This window comes from Lissotriton helveticus, chromosome 8, assembly GCF_964261635.1.
Source record: "Lissotriton helveticus chromosome 8, aLisHel1.1, whole genome shotgun sequence".
NCBI classification, from domain to species: domain Eukaryota; kingdom Metazoa; phylum Chordata; class Amphibia; order Caudata; family Salamandridae; genus Lissotriton; species Lissotriton helveticus.
In genome coordinates, this window is record NC_136069.1 from 40,733,721 (window position 1) to 40,751,571 (window position 17,851).

The window sequence follows — 17,851 nt, forward strand, 5'->3', positions numbered from 1 at the left end:
AATGTTTCGTTCTTCTGGCCATTGATGGTTCATCCTTCTTGCCATCAGCCAACTTGTACGCAAGAGCTATGATTCAGTTACTACCAGCCGATGGCTCTTTCTAGCCTAGAACCACGTTATATCATGACTGACAATTCTTTGCACAGTCTTGATAGATGTCAGTTGGGATTATCATGCAACATTCTGAAGTTGGACCCTCCCTGGATTTGTTTCTCTAGGTCATTACTTCTTCTTGGTCTTTCATATATATTATAGTTTAGCTTGTGGTGTGGAATCTTACCTATCTATGTTGTCTCAAACACTCCGCTAAGTTTTCCAAACGCCTTTCACAACTTCACATTAGCCAGGAGACGTTTCTTACTTTCTTTTTTCTGAATCATCCATTTGTTGGGTGGATGAAATACCAGAAATATCACATTCACAACATAAAGAATAATAATAAACACATATGAACAGATCCATCCTTTCATATGTGTTTGTGTTTGCCCTTTCTGAGCATGACTTTGGCCAACTTATGTGAAAATGTTGCCTTTAAAATGCACTTTTGACTCCATCTTTTTCAAAATGTTTGGATAGGGAGGCAGGTTTGAACCCCCTGAACCTTTCTAGAAGATATCTGCCTGGCTCGTTTCACTCTCGGGTAATAGGCGCAAGTGTTCTTGCTCACCACTTTCCCAGACCACCAGCCGCCACTGGTGAGTAGTAGTGTCAGGGAGCACAGAGGGCCGCGTCTGAGCAGGGGGAAGATGTTTGTGCAGAGAGGGCATCAGCTGAGATTTGGCAAAGAAATTAAAAGCAGTGTCCAATCCTTAAATAGATAAATTTTTTACGTATCAGAAGGGAAAAAGCCTGCTGTACTCTGCTCTTACCTGACGTTCTTCCCCCTATATATCCAGAGTTAGGTCATGTGAACTGGGACCCCACAAATAATTTTTTTAACCTGGATCCCGTGTGTATCTTGGAAGACATTAGGTAAACTCCATTACCAGTGACAGTCAATTTTACGCTCCCACTCTGCAAAACCATTTCTTGAAAAATCCTACCCCAGCTTCAGTAATCGACGCCATAAATTCCACTTCCATCCATGTAGAAGCATTACCCTCCACCCCTCTAGTGTATCTTTCCCCATACCACATATTTCCACTTGACCCACTCTGTCCAGATCTATATTTCACAAGCTACACGTGGGAATCCGGCTTACTGCAGCTGTGTAGCATGTATGTGTTGAACTTCCCTCAATAAGACATCAGAAACATACCTCATCGGCTACTCCAGATACTTGGCTGACTTATGTTTAGGGCTGGGTGTAGTTTGCGAAGTAGTGCTTCGCAAACCTACGCAAAGTACACTTCACACTACGCGAGCTACGCGTAGCACTATGCGAACTGCGTAGTAGCATGTTCGCACTGTGCAAGATGCCGTTTTCAATGATTGTACAGTGCGGACAAGCATCCGGCACCCTTGCAATCATTGAAAACGGCATCTTGCACAGTGCGAGCTGTAGTTTTCTGCCGCTCGAGGAGATTTTTCCTCGAGCGGCAGCTTTCTCAACGCGGACTGGTAGTTTCTCATTGCGAGCGGTCGCGAGCATATGCGACCACTCGCAATAAGAAACCAGACCTCCCCGCGTTGAGAATCTCGCAGGGAGGTTTATTTTCCATGCTCGCGATTGGCAACTTGATGTTGCTGATCGCGAAAGAGGAAAAGGTCTCGCCAGGATGTCATTTTGCTTGCTCGCGGTCGCCAACTTGACGTTGAGGACCCCGAGCAAGCAAAAAATGACCCCTGCTCTACGCTACGCGTGTTCGCACTGTGCTACGTGCAGTTCGCATAGTGCGAAGTTGCGCAAACTTCGCAAACTACACAAGCGTAGCGTAGTGCTTTGCCCAGGCCTACTTGTGTTACCCCTCTAGCTCTGCAGCCTTCTTTTTGTCATGTTGCTACCTGCCTCTGTTATTTTCCAACACCTTGGTTTTCACCTTCATTCATGGTCTGCTGGCGCCTGAATCAGCTCTTGGGGTGTCCTTAGGGTAACCTTGTTGTAATTTCCCCTATCCCTAAGCATTATTCTTTGGTAAGTCTCACTTTCTACAATCCAGTCTCCTTTCTCCACATTTTGGGATATCCTCGCCCCTAGAAAGGACTCACAACCTATGTCCCCTCTCCATCACACATGTATCTCACAACTTTCTCTAAAATGATGCACAATGACAATAATTCCCCTTCGGCTCCACCACCTTGACCTATGTCTCATCTTCACAGTAAGATAACCGTCACTGTCTTGGTTGTCTATCTTCTATTTTCCTGCACTTAATTCCAGTATGCTCCTGCTGTGCCTCCAAGAAGAGTAGTTACCACAACAATCAATGTCCGATGGCTTGCAGTTTTACAGATGATACATTTCAATTGGAAAATTCCTAAATAATGTAAATATTGCATTCCTTGTTGTGCATAAGGCATGATTTCTTGTTGAGTTTTTCTTTACCTTCTTTAGGCTCGAGAAGATGGTCAAATGTTGGCCGCGGAAGTGGAGTCCATCTCACAGCGACTGAAGACCAGAAGCCCCTCCCTGCTGGAGGCACACCGGCTCTCGAAGGAAGTGGGCGTGCTGACAGATGTGAGTATTTTTTATTTATTTTTTGCAGAGTTTTATATAGCGCAAACTAGACCCGAACCGAATCGGGTATCAGAGCGCTTTACATAGCACCAGTTACGTTACATGAGGACGGACACACACACATTTTAGGCACGGGGAGATTAAGTGATTTGCCCAGAATCACAGGAGGTTTTGGCGTCATTACTGAGACTCGAACCCAGATCCCCAGGTCCGAGGTCGAGCGCCCTATTACTGGGGATGCAGGATACGGGGGATACAGGGCAATCACTGGCTGTCTGCTCACTGCCATATTTTTCTGCTCATAAAAGAAGGAGGTGATCAGCATATCTTGTTTGTTATCAGTTTTGTTAAACACTATTTGGGTCATCATCTAGTGGATATATATTTTTTAATTTCATAATTTATTGGCAAACCCAGTCACAGCCAAGCTAAGAATGTGAGACTGCTAAGTGTGCAATGAACACAAGGCATAGTTCAGAGGTTAGCAGTTTTGGTTTGAAAGTGGGACCAGCCTCGTCTCACTAACACAATGATCTATATCATCTCCTCTATCAGTGCTTGTCATCCAGTCGGCATAAGAGATTCTGTCTGACATCATATAAGGTCCTATACGCACCAAAAGGTGTAGGGAGTGAAAATCGCGGTGTAGTGATCCAGTGGTGGCAGGTGCTGTATGTCCTAATACTGCCCTCACTCACACATGTCTGTGACATGCTTCATCATAGGGCTGCTTACAATACACCCCGGCACAGCCAACGCCTGGGGTGGAGCACTAGGGTGGGGGAAGACAAACACAACATAAAAGAGAGAAAACAATGCTTTCAATAGTGACTGGGAACGCCGGAAGTGCAGTGTGATGTGAGTTTAAAACTAGCTGAGAGGTATCTCTATACCTATACTATATTCCTAGACCCTCCGGCCAGGATTAGAAACGTGAAGGATGGTGTTATAGGGAGATATAATGTGCTCCTTACACTCCTCCTTACTGACACATGGTCAACATGTTTCGGACGTGTGTATGTGCCCAGTACTCAGGGTCACGCCTGCCTTCTTCAGGACTCTACCGGTCCCAGTGTATTATGTAGTGCTCTGACCTCCGGTTGAGGTTCATAGGTGTCAGAAACCCTAATCGTCACATAAAGGAACTTGTAGGCATACCTACACGGCGGAAGCAGGCGAGCACCGATTAGGAGGAGCACCACCCTTGGAGTAAGTGTGACAACAGGGGTTCTCGCCTCGCCGACCGCCATTTTTAACACGACTTTGGGGTAAACTCGTAAATCCATGAATTTTCTAGAGGAAGTTCCTTTATGTGAGGATTAGGGTTTCACCTGTGTGAGTGAGGGCAGTATTAGAACACACAGCACGTGCCACCACTGGATCACTACACCGCGATCTTCACTCCCTACTCCTTTTGGTGTGTATAAGTATTTGACAGAGGGTTCGTCTATGGCAGCCCAGCTCCACCAACATGCACAAGGAAGGTACAAGGCACTGGTGGTGGAGCTCCGGATGCGGGGAAGGCATAGCGCGAAAACAGGTGTTGTCAGGTTCTAGCCACCTCTCCCAGGTCTCCGTCTCCACCTCCCTTTATTGGATGGCAGATGCCTTACAAATTGTAGCCGGTATCCAATCAGGGGAAGGAGCTGAACCCGCCCTTCTATTTGTTAGATGAATGTTGCTGTCTGTTAGACTTCAGCGATCCACTGAGGGGGGTGGAGCCATGGGAAAGGGGGTTTACCTGTGCTGAGGGTGTGCACAAGTAACAGCCTTGATTCAGCTAAAGGTGGTGTCCTTGCTGTGTCCCCTGCTCTTTTATACACACTGTACATGTGAAGGAGGCTGGTGGGTTTAGAGAATCTTTCCCCACATACAGTCACTTTACATGCGTGATGAACCATGGTCCGGGCACAGTTAACAGTGGCCGCCATTAACAGTGGGGGGGGCTCAACCCCATGTGCCTGTCTCAGCTGCCAGTACTCTGATATTTGGAGTTCTTGACTCTGGGACACTGAACGTGAGTGAGGCACACCATAACTAACCACCCGTGCATTATCACATTTGAAACTTGTAAAGTGATATCAGCCTTGCAACACTTGAACTTTCATGAGGCATCACTTTAATGAGATGGCTTTAAGATCTGCTCTCCTTCATGCTTTTACCTGAAATCCAGACCACGGTGTCACGTCAGTCACCTAAGTCTTGGGTTTACTTGATTAACCCCTTCGGTGCTGATGACGGCTCCCGGTCATCATGCGTCACAGTGGGCGTGTGCTGATGACGTCCGGGAGCCGTCATGACCACACCAGCGATCGGAATGTCAAGCACCAGCGCAAAATTCCGGCCGCAGCCAAGGTGTAGGTGAGAGGATGCATGAAACTTTGTCTCCGTGACCAGATCAATGGAGGAGAGGAGTTGGCCTTATGGCTAGGGCGGTCGACCTTGAATCTGGGGAACCGCGTTCGAGTCTCGGCAATGACGCTGAACCTCCTGTGATTCTGGGCAAATCACTTAATTTCCCAGTGCCTAACAAAAATGAATGTGTGTCCTCATGTAACGTAACTGGTGCTATGTAAAGCGCTCTGATGCCCGGTCAGGGTCAAGTTCGCTCTATATAAAACTTCGTAAAAAATAATAATTCTCCAAGCCAACTGGAGGATAAGTTACAATGGAGGCCATGATAAAGAGATGGTTGTGTTATAGAGCTGGAGTATGAGACATAGGTAGCTACAATGAAAGGATGTAAGAGTTGTATTTCAGGAAGGCAGGAGGTTCGATGTGAGCGTACATGCCCGCTGCCCTCTTCAAAGCATCTGTGTTCTCTGGGATCTCCCTCTGTGAGAAGCTCAGACACTACTCACTCTTCAGCGGTATCCTGCTGTCCCCTGCCTGCTTTTCTTGCTCTCCGCACTTCGCCTCTTCGGCTCCTGCTACCTGCTTTTCCATAGCTCCCCTCACTCTGTTCTTCTCTCTGGTCTCCTGCCTGACTCTTTCCTCTGTTTGAGTTGAATGCCTTTTGGAGATGTTCAGCTAAAGTTTTATCAAAGTAAGAGTGGAGAAGTGTGGCTCAATGGTTAGAGCGGAAGACCCTGATGCAGAGGTCTGGCCCGGGACCAGGGTTCAATTCCTGCCTCGCTGGGTCTTGGGCTCAATTTCCCCGGACCTGATAATTCTCGCCTCGGTGCCTATTCTAATCATGGGTCCCACTCTGCAACTCTTGGCAATAGCTTGCTGTAGCGTGGGCGTGTGAACAGGCTGGAGACTTTCTATCGGGGAATTATGAACAGGCTGGAGACTTTGTCTGCGTAATGAGGATTTTATTCGGATAAAGGTTTTACGAGTCCTGAATGTCAACCTCTTCCTTGCAAAGTCTGCTCGGTCAGTGGTGGCGTCCGTTCTGGCCGAGGATGTCGTGAATTTCCTCTTTCACTCCAACCCGGGGATGATATGTTCTTCTTATAGAGTCAGCACGCCGGTGGGTGTGTCTTCTACTGCTCCGGCTCAGCCCTGAAAAGAGATAAACCAACAGAGGGATGCCGTCAGTTTAACTACCTGGTAATAGGATGCACCACGGGGACCGAATGACTGTGAGAAAACTCCAGTGCTACGCAAGTAGATACAGTGCTCTGTGCTCTAGGAATGAGTGAGGAACGAAAGGGAGGGAAAGGAGGGTAGTAGGTTGCGGGACGCGGGAAGGAAAAAGGCAGGAATATATACAGTATTATACACGGGCCCCCTTACTCCCGACCCAGGCTTCCCAACGCCGCCGTACCTGTGACAGCCACACTCCTCCCTCGGGAGTGTGGCACGGCGGTTCACCGGGTCGTTGGCCTCCTGGCGCTCCACAGTCCTCCGCTCTCTCTCCTCTGTCCTCTCCACGTCCTTTCCACCACTCGCCGTCTTCACTCCTACTCCCGTCTTCCGTCCTCCGCTCCGCTTCCTCCTGGGTGTCGACACACCCCGAATAGAGGGCTTCCGGGCATTTGTCCAGTCCAGGTCCTCTGACGTCATGTGGGGGCGTGGTTACGTCTCCACTGAAGGCCCAGTTAAAGGCGCCCTCCTTCATTTCGTCTCCGGGGTCAGTAAGTAGCGGACGGCTGTCCCAATCATTCTGAGGGGAAGGAGGTGAGGCACAGTCAGCGATCCACCAATCGACAGGGGTTACCGCTCCCACCCCGTTACATACCTCCCCCCCTGGATTCTCCCGATCGGGGAGAACAGGAGTTCTGGACAGGTAGTCCGCGTTACCATTTTCTGACCCCTTTGTATGAACAACAGTAAAAGCAAAAAGCTGTAGGAAGAGGAACAATCGTAGGACTCTTGAATTCTGGGACTTGTTCCTCTGCATCCATTGGAGGGGTGCATGGTCTGTATACAACATGAATGGCCGACCCTCCAAATAGTATCTTAGTTTATCTACAGACCAGCGGATCGCCAGGCACTCCTTTTCCATTGTAGGATACTTTCGCTCTCTAGGGTGTAGCTTTCTACTGATATACAGCAGTGGGTGTTCTAATCTGTCCTCCCCTTCTTGTGATAACACCACCCCAATCCCCATGTCAGAGGCGTCTGTGGCTAGGGAGAATGATTTTCTAAAGTCTGGGGGAATCAACACTGGACTAGAGGTGATTGCTTCCGTTAGGGTCTCAAACGCCCTTCTTGCTTCTTCTGGGTGGAGGGGGGGGTTGGTGAGGGTGTTTTTGACGTTCTTTTTAAGGTGGTCCGTTAAAGGCGTCTCTACGTTTGCGAAGTTCTCAATGAACCTCCTATAATAGCCTATGAGGCCCAAAAACACCCTTGGTTCCCTTTTTGTGGAGGGGAAGGGGGTATCGGTTATCGCCCTAATCTTCTCCTCCTGTGGGGCTATCACGCCCTCACCCAACATAAAACCCAGGTATTTTACTTTGGGAAAGGCGGCTCTTGATTTTTTTGCGTTGACATGTAGTCCTGCTTGCTGTAGTGCGTTTAGGACTTTGGCTATGTGGTCTAGGTGTTCCCTCCATGTTGTACTAAAGATGACAATGTCGTCTAAGTAGACTGAACTGTACTTGGTGTGGGGGGCCAACACCTCATTCATCATCCTCTGGAAGGTTGCCGGGGCCCCGTGAAGGCCGAAAGGCAGGACGTTAAACTCGAACAGGCCATCATCGGTGGCGAAGGCCGTCTTATGCCTATCCTTTTCCCTCAATGGCACCTGCCAGTAGCCCTTGGTCAGGTCCAACGTGGTGATGTATCGGGCCCCGCCTATCCTTTCTATGAGTTCGTCTACTCTTGGTATAGGGAAAGCATCGAAGGTGGATATTGCATTCAGGGCCCTGAAGTCCATACAAAACCTGGTGGACCCGTCTGGTTTAGGGACCATTACAATAGGTGAGGACGAGTTACTCTTGGATGGCCTTATGACCCCGAGTTCAAGCATGTCTCTTACTTCTTTTTTTACGTCTGCTCTTCTAGCTGCGGGTATTCTGTAGGCCCTCTGTTTTATCACCTTTCCCTCTTCGGTATCAATGCAGTGTTCTGCTATGTGGGTGCGGCCTGGGGTGTCAGAAAACAGGTCGGAAAAGGGACGTAATGAGTGTAGTAGTTCTCTCTGTTCAACCTCGGACAACTCCGGGTTAATTGGGAGGAGCTCTAGTGTCGAGCTCCCATCCCGGGTTGGCAACACCAAGTGGGTTGTTTTTGGAAGAGGACCTATCCATGTTTTTTAACATATTTATGTGGAATGTCTGTTGTTGAGTGGGAGATATCTGCACCTTATAGGTCGTTCTGCCTATGGTCTCTACGATTTTATACGGTCCCATCCACTCGCTCCTGACCTTCTGTGTTGATGAAGGAAGGAGCACTAAGGCCCAATTGCCTTTCTCCATAGACCTCCACTTCTTCCCCTTGTCATAATACTGTTTTTGTTTTTGTTGGGTTCTCTCTAGGTTAGAATAGGCCAGATCTCTAAGTTTACCTAACCTGGATTTTAACTGCTGTGTATATTCCAATAACGATCTTTGGTCGTTGGCCTCCTCCCGCTCCCAGGCTTCCTTGGTGATTTCAAGGAGGGATCGTGGCTGACGACCATAAAGAAGTTCAAATGGGGAGTATCCTAAACTGCTCTGCACCTGTGCTCGTAGGACATACAGGGCTAGAGGCAGAAGCCTGTCCCACTGTTTTCTGCAGACAGCATTTTTTTAGCGTGGCTTTTAGCGTTCTGTTGTACCTCTCTACCAGCCCATCCGTTTGTGGGTGGTAGGCTGAGGTGCGTATATGTCGGAGGTCTAGGGTCTTGCACACCTCCTTCATCAACTTCAAGACAAAGGGTGTCCCCTGATCCGTTAGGATCTCTCGGGGGAACCCCACCCGTGAGAATAGTTCTATCAACTTTTCTGCCACATTCTTTGTCGTCAGGGAACTGAGTGCAAAGGCCTCGGGAAACCGGGTGTTATAATCCACCACTACTAACGCATAAGTATGACCCCTTGTTGTACGTGTAAGTGGTCCGATTAGGTCCATTCCTACCCTTTCGAAAGGGTTCCCTATTACGGCCAATGGTTGGAGGGGAACCGTTGGTGGTCTGTTCATATTTTTCTTTTGACATACCTCGCACTGCTTACAGTATGTTTCTGCTTCTTTGTATATACCGGGCCAAAAGAAAAGTTTTACAACGTTGTGTGTTGTCTTCTCTGCCCCCGAATGTCCTGCTGTTAAATGGGTATGAGCTTAGAAGAGGATTTGTTCCCTGAAGATCTTTGGCACTACCAACTTCCCTTCCCTATACAACCGATTGTTGTCTACCCTACAACTGTGTTATGTGAGCCGCTTCCGACGCATTAAGAAGGGTGGGGTCATTGGCCTGAGCAAACCTAAAGCTACGGTCTAATACCCATGGGGGGAACATTTGCCTAGCAGACCAAGCCGGATTGCACCTACCAGCTCCTTGTTTCTCGTGTCCTTGCTTGCGGACAGACAGCGCCAGGGGTCTCTTCGCCTGCCCGCCTCCCGCCGCCTAACTCCCTTACCAACGTGGAGTAGGGCCGCCGAGTGGAGCGTGGGCGGGCGCTAGGAAACTACAATTCCCAGCAGCCCCAGCGGGGCAAAAACTACAGCGTTTGGCGCCAGGAGGCGCTCAAATAGCGCGTCGTCCCTGACGAGTGGGGGAACATTTGCCTAGCAGACCAAGCCGGATTGCACCTACCAGCTCCTTGTTTCTCGTGTCCTTGCTTGCGGACAGACAGCGCCAGGGGTCTCTTCGCCTGCCCGCCTCCCGCCGCCTAACTCCCTTACCAACGTGGAGTAGGGCCGCCGAGTGGAGCGTGGGCGGGCGCTAGGAAACTACAATTCCCAGCAGCCCCAGCGGGGCAAAAACTACAGCGTTTGGCGCCAGGAGGCGCTCAAATAGCGCGTCGTCCCTGACGAGTGGGGGAACATTTGCCTAGCAGACCAAGCCGGATTGCACCTACCAGCTCCTTGTTTCTCGTGTCCTTGCTTGCGGACAGACAGCGCCAGGGGTCTCTTCGCCTGCCCGCCTCCCGCCGCCTAACTCCCTTACCAACGTGGAGTAGGGCCGCCGAGTGGAGCGTGGGCGGGCGCTAGGAAACTACAATTCCCAGCAGCCCCAGCGGGGCAAAAACTACAGCGTTTGGCGCCAGGAGGCGCTCAAATAGCGCGTCGTCCCTGACGAGTGGGGGAACATTTGCCTAGCAGACCAAGCCGGATTGCACCTACCAGCTCCTTGTTTCTCGTGTCCTTGCTTGCGGACAGACAGCGCCAGGGGTCTCTTCGCCTGCCCGCCTCCCGCCGCCTAACTCCCTTACCAACGTGGAGTAGGGCCGCCGAGTGGAGCGTGGGCGGGCGCTAGGAAACTACAATTCCCAGCAGCCCCAGCGGGGCAAAAACGACAGCGTTTGGCGCCAGGAGGCGCTCAAATAGCGCGTCGTCCCTGACGAGTGGGGGAACATTTGCCTAGCAGACCAAGCCGGATTGCACCTACCAGCTCCTTGTTTCTCGTGTCCTTGCTTGCGGACAGACAGCGCCAGGGGTCTCTTCGCCTGCCCGCCTCCCGCCGCCTAACTCCCTTACCAACGTGGAGTAGGGCCGCCGAGTGGAGCGTGGGCGGGCGCTAGGAAACTACAATTCCCAGCAGCCCCAGCGGGGCAAAAACTACAGCGTTTGGCGCCAGGAGGCGCTCAAATAGCGCGTCGTCCCTGACGAGTGGGGGAACATTTGCCTAGCAGACCAAGCCGGATTGCACCTACCAGCTCCTTGTTTCTCGTGTCCTTGCTTGCGGACAGACAGCGCCAGGGGTCTCTTCGCCTGCCCGCCTCCCGCCGCCTAACTCCCTTACCAACGTGGAGTAGGGCCGCCGAGTGGAGCGTGGGCGGGCGCTAGGAAACTACAATTCCCAGCAGCCCCAGCGGGGCAAAAACTACAGCGTTTGGCGCCAGGAGGCGCTCAAATAGCGCGTCGTCCCTGACGAGTGGGGGAACATTTGCCTAGCAGACCAAGCCGGATTGCACCTACCAGCTCCTTGTTTCTCGTGTCCTTGCTTGCGGACAGACAGCGCCAGGGGTCTCTTCGCCTGCCCGCCTCCCGCCGCCTAACTCCCTTACCAACGTGGAGTAGGGCCGCCGAGTGGAGCGTGGGCGGGCGCTAGGAAACTACAATTCCCAGCAGCCCCAGCGGGGCAAAAACTACAGCGTTTGGCGCCAGGAGGCGCTCAAATAGCGCGTCGTCCCTGACGAGTGGGGGAACATTTGCCTAGCAGACCAAGCCGGATTGCACCTACCAGCTCCTTGTTTCTCGTGTCCTTGCTTGCGGACAGACAGCGCCAGGGGTCTCTTCGCCTGCCCGCCTCCCGCCGCCTAACTCCCTTACCAACGTGGAGTAGGGCCGCCGAGTGGAGCGTGGGCGGGCGCTAGGAAACTACAATTCCCAGCAGCCCCAGCGGGGCAAAAACTACAGCGTTTGGCGCCAGGAGGCGCTCAAATAGCGCGTCGTCCCCGTCTCGCGGGACGCCGGGCGAAGCCCGGGCCAAGGGCGGGCCCGTTTTAGCCCGTTCTAGACTGTGAGAGACTGGACTGGGCCACCCCTCTTTCCTCCACCTGCCAATTAACCTGTGGTAAGGCGTCGTAATCCTATATTTGTAGTAAATTCGGCCTGTTATTGTTATATTTACCACTAGGGCAGTGCTGCTTACAATTGACTGACTATAATGTCGAAGCAAAAAATGCCGGTAATTGCGGCTAATACAATGGATAATTATCTGGTGCAGGTGGTGGCAAAAATTAACAATGTTCGGAGGTCTTCATTGGGAATTACTGATTCGCCACCTTGTGCCCAAATGAACCAATCAGGGGTATTCCACTCACTAAGTGATGAAACCTTCCCCACTGATCCAATCGAGGACCTTAATGATTGTTCTATTATGAATGTATCCACGGCCTCTACCGCACAGCAACTTGACCCTTTCGTAGATCTAATTAATTTAGAAGAGCCACATAATGCTAATTCAGCTATGGAGTTAGTACCACAGACTAATACCTCTCCCACTCCGGTCCCTGCACCAAGAGTTAAAAAAGGGACCACTAAGGCTCCACCTAGAAGAGGGGGCTTACGCTCCAGTAAGAACAAACCTGTAACTCCCCTTAGAGGAGCAAAGAAAAGGGTGGAAGACAGGATAGGGGAAGAAGAATATGAAAGTACAGATGGGGAGGATACCCTCTTAAATAAGCTTATGGGCATACTAGAATCTACCCTATCAGGGTTAATGAAACCCCTTATATCAAAGGTAGACCAACTAGCAAACAAGGTTAACAAGTTAGAGACCCTCCTAAGGAAAACTAATGAGGGGGTGGGGGAAATATCAAATTTAATAACAACTAAATTTGAACTCATAGAGGCTGCAGGGAAATCACTCGGGGGGGTCATGAATGTAGAGCAACCAACTCCATCTGATCAAATCCAACAAGTTAGCTCTGGGCATGGTGACACCCCCGACATGGCTTTGACTACAGATCCAGTACAAGCAGCACCCAACACCACCTCCGAGCTTTTTAGCCTAGAAACTGGCCCAGTTGAATTAATTGTGGAAGCCTCCCCCTTGATTCTAGTACTTGCAAACACTCCATCGTTGAATATAGGACAGATCGAGTCTCCAGATTCCCTAAGACAAAAGGCCCTTCAGTGGCTTAGTAATAACATGCATATATCTCCCTGGGGCAAGGAAAAACTATCTGAGGATTTGCTCACAGCAAGAAGGGTTAAGTGGATAGGTACAAAGGCAAAGAAATTTCAAGGGGATTGTGTGGTTTTGAACTTCAAGGGCCCTGAAGTGTTGCCTGATGTTCTACGGAACATCTTCCCTCCACAACTTAGAACAGCAGAAATAGTACCCTTGACTCTGGATTTCTTCTATAGCAGAAGAGGTCTAGTAGCTAAATCTAGCATATTAAGAACGAAGTGGACAGTTGTGGGAAATAGAAGGGCCAGGACCAATCCAGTATGCGAGTGGGGGCTAAATTTGGACAACCATTACTCAGTGTTAACTGACTTAAATGCATGTGATTGACTCGCATGTGTATCTCTTGCTCCTCCTGAAGCCCAGTTGGTCCAACGATACGTTAAGACCCTCTCTTTAGAGGAGCCTCTATTACATAAACTATCTTTGGCCTCTAATGTATTTTCCACTCTTGTTCCAGAGGAACTAAATAGAGTCCAGATAGAACAAAATAGAGTATTAGAGGTAATTGAGAAGCCATTATCATTGAGTAGTGTTGTAGCCCCAGGCATAGATCTCATAGGAGCAGTAAGTACCCCTGGTATTGCCCAGATATGCTACCAAAAGGCCTTATCGCCATTATCTATTGTCTCTTGGAATATAGCGGGAATTACAAATAAGTTAAATATCCCAGATTGGGTCGACTTTATCGACCACTACGATATTGTTATGTTGCAAGAAACTTGGTCGCTTACACCAATTTTCCGGCAAGGGTATTTGAATTTTTATATTCCAGCTATAAAAAATCGAGTGGGTCGTCCCTCTGGGGGCTTGTTAATTTGGGTACGCCAAACTTTGAAAAGCGTGGTCAAGCGAAGGTCTATACCATCTAATGATATTCTAGCACTGGATATTAACTGGCAAAATGGCCAGCAATTGGCCTTGTTTAATCTTTATTCCAGGGGAGTTGCTAGGGGTAAACTATCAGAGACCTTAACGATCCTTGAGCATCAGATTGAAATGTTACCAGTGTTACCCCATATAATAATAGGCGGGGATTTCAATACCACCTTCGAACCTATGGGCGAGGAGGATAGAATCCTGGCAGAAGATGAGGATATTAAGTGGAGAATTCCTCAACTAGATATCCCTGCAATCAAGAAATGGAGCACAGTAGCAATTCAATTGAAAAGCTTTTGTCTTTCTAGAGGGCTCAGAGCAGTAAATGGGCGGGTACCTTCGGACTCTATGGGGAAAAATACTTTTGACAATGGTCGATCGGCCAGTAGAATAGACTATATACTACTGGATGTAAGAGCTTGGGATAAATTGATAGACATGGAAGTGAAGGACAAAATAGAAAGCGACCATAATCCTTTGTGCCTGACACTCCATCACTATCATGAATTACCCGACCACCCTAGAGGGGATGAGATGGTTACACAAGATCTTGTAAGCTCAAATAACCTCCGCCACTTGAAGTGGAGTATGCTCCTAGAGGACATTGTAAAAATAGAGACCTTAAAGAAAATAGTGGTGGATGAAGTCTCTAAAATTAAGTCCCATTATGGGATGACTGACTTCGCAGATTACATGATGGCTGCTCATGAAAAACTGTTTTCCAAAATTCAAAGTTTTTTTGTTAAAACAGTAGCCTCAAGTAAAAAGAAAAAGGCCCAAGAGACTAGAGGGTGGTATGATAAGAGCTGTAGGGTTGCACGAGATAATCTCAGCACGGAATTAAGATTAGGAAGTGCTGAAGCAGTAAGGCTTGCGAGAAACCACTACAGACAGGTGCAAAAAATAGCCAAGAAGCGCTGGGACGAGGATTGTTGGCAAGAACTTAAGGAGGCGTGTGCCTCCAAGGACTCCAAGCGTTTCTGGGCCTCAGTAAAATGGGCAAAGGGTGGCATAGCACACCAGCCAACTAACTACGTCCCGAAAAGCGATTGGGTAGAATACTTCCAACCACAGTATGCTCGTAACCCTATGTTTAATACTGAGTGTCCTCCTCATCAAGTTTATTATAAATCACCTATATTCGCAGAGGGGGATGTGAGTATGGTACTGGATTGCGTAGCAAGGGGCAAAGCTCCAGGTATGGATGGAATTCCGGCAGATATTTTTTTATCTGATCGGAAGTCCTGGTGTACCTACTTTGCAATGCTGGCTAATGCGGTGGCTATGGGAGGGAAAGTGCCTGCTTCATGGAAGGGAGCTGAAATTATTCCCATATATAAGAAAGGTGATTGATCCCAGGCTAAAAACTATAGACCCATTAGTCTGATTGATACAGCACAAAAACTAATGGGCCGATTAGTCCAAAACAAACTGCAGCAATGGATTGACGAAAAAAATATTTTATCACCGTATCAAGCTGGTTTTCGTCCCTCAATTAGTAGCGTTGATCAAGTTCTCCACTTTTTAACCATCTACTGGAGAAACGTTACTTTAAAGAAGGGGACATTGTATGCAGTCTTTGTGGACTTAAAAGCAGCTTTCGACCTGGTCCCCAGGGAAAAACTCTGGAAGACCTTGTCGGAAGTAGGCTTAAGCCAGGAATTGCTTACACTCCTTGTTCGTCTTCACGAAAATAATTTCGCAAGAATAAGATGGGGCAAGCAAGGAGAAGTAACTGATCCCTTCCCAGTAGAACGTGGGGTAAGACAAGGGTGTGTCCTAGCGCCAACCCTTTTCTCTATCTATATAAATGGTATTGTTGAACATCTAGAAAAGGTTGCTAGTGACGCCCCTGTAATTGCTGGCTCTCGTGTACCAGTCCTCATGTTTGCGGATGATACACTCTTACTTTCCCGCACCCCTAGTGGGCTCCAAAAAGTGGTGGATGCCTTTGGTGTATTCTGCGATGGGAGGGGTCTTGAATTAAACACCACCAAAACAAAATTCATGTGCCTCAACCAGCAGTCCACCTTTAAAGGTGTAATAAAATATAAAGGTATACCATTAGAAAGAGTGGATTCTTTCTCTTACTTAGGCATCACCCTCCAAGAAAACATGAGCTGGAAGCAACACATAACCACGACCTTATTAAAGTTTAGGCAGCTAGCAGGCGCAATTACACTTAAACACCGCACCTCACTGACAAAGCCAGTAAACAGTGTGTTGGAAATTTATTCTATGAAAGTCCTGGGGGCTTGTTTATATGGCTCTGAACTGTGGGGTTTTTCAAATTTGAGGGAACTGGGACGAGCTGAAAACAGGTTTTTACGAGGGATTGTGATGGTCCCCCAAAGTACACCGACAACCCCGTTAAAACTGGATCTGGGAAGAAAATCTATAGAGGACATAGCGAGGTTCCGCCCTCTCCTATATTGGAGACGGATTATGGTGACCCCAGAATTAAGCCATTATGCAGCAGCATTGAAGGATGTCATCAAATTTGATTGTTTCCACAGTATTCCATGGTTAAGGGAGCTTCGGGGACTCCTAATAAAACTAAAATTGGACTATCTGTGGGAAGCTAAAGATGTAACCTGCTTTCCAACAAAGACTAAGTTAAAAGACCTATACTGGGAAATGGTATATTTTACAATGTTTAGTGACAGTATAAGTTCAAATCTAACATCTTGCTTCTTAAATATAAAAATGTACCCTTTTTGCGAACCTTTCTGGGATATTATTGAAAAACCCCATGATAGAAAACTTTATTTTCAATTTCGCATAGGTGTACTTCCGCTGAACGCGTTTAAGAAACATTGGTCCCCGGCATGGGACGAATACTGTCACCATTGTAATGAACAAACTGAACACATTTCCCATTTTTTGTTTTGTTGTCCTCTGTATTTGTCTCCCAGACGTAAATGGTTAAAACCTGTGTGCTCAATCTTGGGAACCCGTAGCCAATCTGAAGCCCTCAGGATACTCGAAACTGATTGTTCTACATTGCTTGTGGTGGGGGTAGCAACATTTTTTGCTTGGTCATGGTTAATTCGTACCCGATCGTTATTGGCAATTGCATCCTAAAGAAATTATGTATTATGTATTTTGCATTTTGTCATATGGATTATTTTATTTTTAGGAAATTTATATATTTTATGAATTGTGATAACCTGTTGTTATCAGATGTATTTTTATCATGTATTCATTCGACATCTAATGTTTAATATGTACTTTTAGAATTATTTTTAATTGTAGTATTTATTGTATTAGGGTTAGGTGAACGCTTTTATGGCAAATGTCGAATAAAGCATTAAAAATGAAAAAAAAAATACCCATGGTTCTGTTGTCAAATAGTTACCCAGTGGTTGTTTTTCTCTCTGTGCTTTTATCTCTCTCCGGAACAGTGACAAAAAGTCAGGGTTATCTACCCCTATGATAAGGTCCTCTGGAAGTGATTCCACCACCCCCACCCTTACTGAACAGGGATTTCTGCCTAAAGGATGGAGGGTGAGGTGGGCCACCGGGTATGGTTTTACATCCCCGTGCACGCATCTAATGTGTACCAAGATATTGAGACCTAGTTGGGATGGATGTACAAGTATTCTCTGGATCACTGACTGTCTACAGCCTGAGTCCAAGAGCGCCTTTACACATCTCTTGTTGACCATAACCCTTACATAGAAAGAAGGCCCCATCTCTGCGGTGTACAGCACTGCCATAGGGATATATTCGACCTCCATGGGTTCTTCAACACTTCTTTTCCGTGGGCAGAATCTCGCTATGTGTCCCCACTCCCCGCACTCGAAGCACTGGGGGCCCTTCATTGGCGGCGTTATCTCCATTTTTAGGGGTCGTGTCTTCATGGGTTCGGATACTGGCTTGTTCCTTTTTTCCTGCCTTGCTGCAGGGACAGGTTTGAGTCCCTTGTCCGTTTCCCATGGGAATGTTCGTGGCTGAGCCCTTGCATAGTTGGATGCCATCTCAATGGCCTGAGCAGCGGTAAGACCTAAGTGTTGCCTCAGCCACCGTTGGGTGCCATAAGGCAGGGCCTCCATGAACTGTTCCAGGTAGATACTGGACATGATGTCCTCCTTACTGCGGCTCTCTGGTTTCAACCATTTATCGGCAGC

The 17,851-nt window shown here is 48.3% G+C and overlaps 1 pseudogene across 1 annotated transcript in view; it reads left to right on the plus strand.

The window, feature by feature from the left end:
* LOC144772306 (alanine--tRNA ligase, mitochondrial-like) overlaps positions 1 to 17,851 on the plus strand; it is a 444,475-nt pseudogene that overhangs the window by 352,288 nt on the left and 74,336 nt on the right. The window contains exon 17 of the transcript XR_013599714.1: positions 2,495 to 2,617. The product of XR_013599714.1 is annotated as an alanine--tRNA ligase, mitochondrial-like (transcript). The remainder of the gene's footprint in view (positions 1 to 2,494; positions 2,618 to 17,851) is intronic.